At 41.7% G+C, this 3,127-nt stretch overlaps 1 pseudogene; it reads right to left on the reverse strand.

Moving 5' to 3' along the window:
- Window positions 1–285: 285 nt before the first annotated feature.
- On the reverse strand, window positions 286–2,479 carry LOC125097354 (bifunctional 3'-phosphoadenosine 5'-phosphosulfate synthase 1-like; annotated as a pseudogene).
- Window positions 2,480–3,127: the final 648 nt, after the last annotated feature.

A 3,127-nucleotide genomic window follows, 5' to 3' on the forward strand; every position in this document is an offset into this window, starting at 1 on the left:
TAGAGGTGTCTTATAAAATTCAATGAACAAGTTCTAGCCAAATTTACTATTTAGTGGACTTTTCTTCCTATTTTCAGGGGATGAAAAGTGAAATTCAATATATATATAATTGGTTATAACTAATATAACAGCTTGAAAAAAATCATGAGGTAGAAGCATAATATAAAAAGACAGGATTTTAAAATTTTATTATAGAAATGTTACCTATAAGCAGTGTTGAAGATACTTGTGGTCCCCTCTTGTTATTCAGTGAAGTGTCAAAGGTGATGTGACTGGGTTAACAGCTTAAGTTTTCTCTAAGGATTTGTAGTATTACTTCATCACAGTCTAGGTCTTGGGAGCCATGAAACCTTCAGGAGGTTTCTGGCCTTCTTCGGCAAGTTTGCACATTCAAGTTCCTGAAATAAATTCAAAGTCTTATTGGTGTTCAGGGTCATAGTAGTCCATACACTTCTTTTTCTTGTACCCTGCAACTTAGAAGGGTACTATTTTCAAGATGATTAGGTCAGAGGCCACTATCAGCACTTTGGCGCCATAAATTGGCTCATAAAGATCCGTCCCTGTTTCTGAATGAGACATGCCAGTAGGCTCTTGTCCAACAATGTTAACATTGTCTCCTGCAATCATCCATGGTCTCTAATACCACTGGACTCCAGTTGGTCCTACATACATAGTGGGAGGTGGGAAGATGGCCACTACTATTGTGTTAGGATATAGAACTCCTTCCTCTAGTGCTGAAGAATCCTGCTCATACACCACATCAAAGGAACACCACTGTTCTTTGTCTAGGTACCAAGAGGGGGAAGAAGAAGGACAGGATGCCTATAGCCTCCCTCCAGAAGTTGCTTATAGGTATCCTGAATTAATAGAGCCTGTCTGGAACATAAGGTTACACCCAACCTAGCACGCACTGGGTTGCATAATTGAAATGCAATGACAGCCCCGGCATTCATATTTTTAGGTATCAGCTGTAGCTCAATAGGAGTAAAACGATGCTCATCAAAACCATCATTCCAATAAATTCATTTCAAGGCTTAAAGATCTCCGGTCAGCCAATCTCCCTGTTCCATAACCATCTTAATGTAAGGGTGGTTCTTGCATGTTGTTCACATTGTCTGGCACCACAACCCTCTTTTCTGTGCTCAACAAACTTTAGCTTGTGAAGAATATCTATACAGTGGCCCTCGTACATCAGAACAAATGCAGACCAGTCATCCAGCCTCTTACCTTCCTGACTAGTTGTCAGAACCATAGGCAATGCCCAGTTAATGATACCTCCATCCATAAGACAATGAAAATGAAGGCACTGCAAGGACCCCCATTACAAGGACCCTCTCTCTCATAAAGCCATTCAGTGGGGTTTCCCAGCCTTCTGCTAAAACTTGCACCCACCGTATTTCCATTTTATTAATTTTCAATACTGGTAATATTTCTGCATCTGTTTTTGCCAGCTTAAGGTTTCTTTTCTAGCACCTACAGTTCTTTTGCTTAATAAGTGGCATCCACAGGTACAATATCCCATTCCTGTAGAAGTTCCACAACTTGTTGGATACAGTCATTTACATCACGGGAGTCTGTTTTCAGCAACAATTAAGGGGCCTCTGTTTCTTTCTCTCTTTCTTTCTTTTTTTTATTCAGAATCAATTCCAGTGAAACCCTTAATTTCCCCTGCCCTGTGCTTTTTTTGTTGCGCCCTTTGACATCTCTGCATAACAAACATGCAGAGCAGCATGAATGAATACTTCAAAAAAACAAAACCAAAACCAAAACGTAAACCACGAAATTCTACTCCTGAAACCAATAGTGCACATGTAAACTAAACTAGTTTAAATAAAAAGTTTAAAAAAAGGTAAATCTTTATGAATTTACCTTGCATTGTTGCTCTCTTGAGTATAAGTTATAGAAAACTTGTGACTCACGCTAAGCCAGCATCTGCAACCAGTTTACCAACTTGTGGAATGCACGGAGTATTCTCTTCTCTGTCTTTAAGACTAAAGCCAAGATTTTTATGGAGACCTCGGTGACTGTTACCACTGTTTATATCCAAGTATAGCGTGGAATACTATGGCAAACCAAATACTCCTCCTAAGCCGTATTCACCATGGTCTTCCCTGCTCCACATAAGCCTGTCAGTCAAACTGTATAACCACGAAAGCCCCCTCTGGCCGGTACTACCTGACCTCTCTTGTTCCTGCGGGCATGGTGAGCTTGATCCGCCTTAGTTGCTCTCTGCAGCGCCGAAAGTGCTCAGTTTGACTTTCTCACACAGGCTCCTGGGGCCCACATGACGCAGAGAGTTCACCGGTGCTGGGGTTCTCAGCACCTGACGCGAAAAAGCGAGGAGGCTCACAGGGAACCGAGTGGGGTGAGAAGGTGAGGTGGAACAAGAAGCCTGGGCGCCCTTGCGTCTGGTGAGCGTGAGCACGCACTGACGCACTGCCGTAAGCAGGCGCTTCCGCTCAGGACTCCAATGGAGCATCCATCCCGTCGCCGCTGATGGGTCTCTGGCAGATAAAAGTATGTGTGCTAGTTTTTTAATTTTTTTTCTTCCTTGTGACATCTTTGGTTTTGGGTATCAGGGTAACTGGGCTCATAGAATGAATTGGAAAATGTTGCCTTTTTCCTCTTTTTTTGAAAAGTCTGTGAAGGGTTGGTATTAACACATACTTAAATGTCAGAAGTTGTCAGTGAAGTTGTCTGATTCTGGGCTTGGCTTTGTGGGAAGTTTTAAAATTAAAATTCAACCTTTATTTGTTATAGATATCAAATTTTCTGTTTCCTTTTGAGTCAGTTCAGTAATTTGTTTCTAGAAATTTGTCCATTTCCTGTAAATTACCTAATTTGTTTGCATACAATTGATTATATTGTTTCCTCATCGTACTTTTTATTTCTGTTAGTTTGGTAGTGATACTACTTTTTTTTAAAGATTTTATTTATTTATTTGACATGGAGAGAGAGATCACAAGTAGGCGGAGAGGCAGGCAGAGAGAGAGGGGGAAGCAGGCTCCCCACTGAGCCGAGAGTCTGATGCGGAGCTCGATCCCAGAATGCTGGGATCATGACCTGAGCCGAAGGCAGAGGCTTTAACCCGCTGAACCACCCAGGTGCTGGTGATAACTACATTTTA

The sequence above is a fragment of the Lutra lutra genome, chromosome 4 (genome assembly GCF_902655055.1).
Source record: "Lutra lutra chromosome 4, mLutLut1.2, whole genome shotgun sequence".
NCBI classification, from domain to species: domain Eukaryota; kingdom Metazoa; phylum Chordata; class Mammalia; order Carnivora; family Mustelidae; genus Lutra; species Lutra lutra.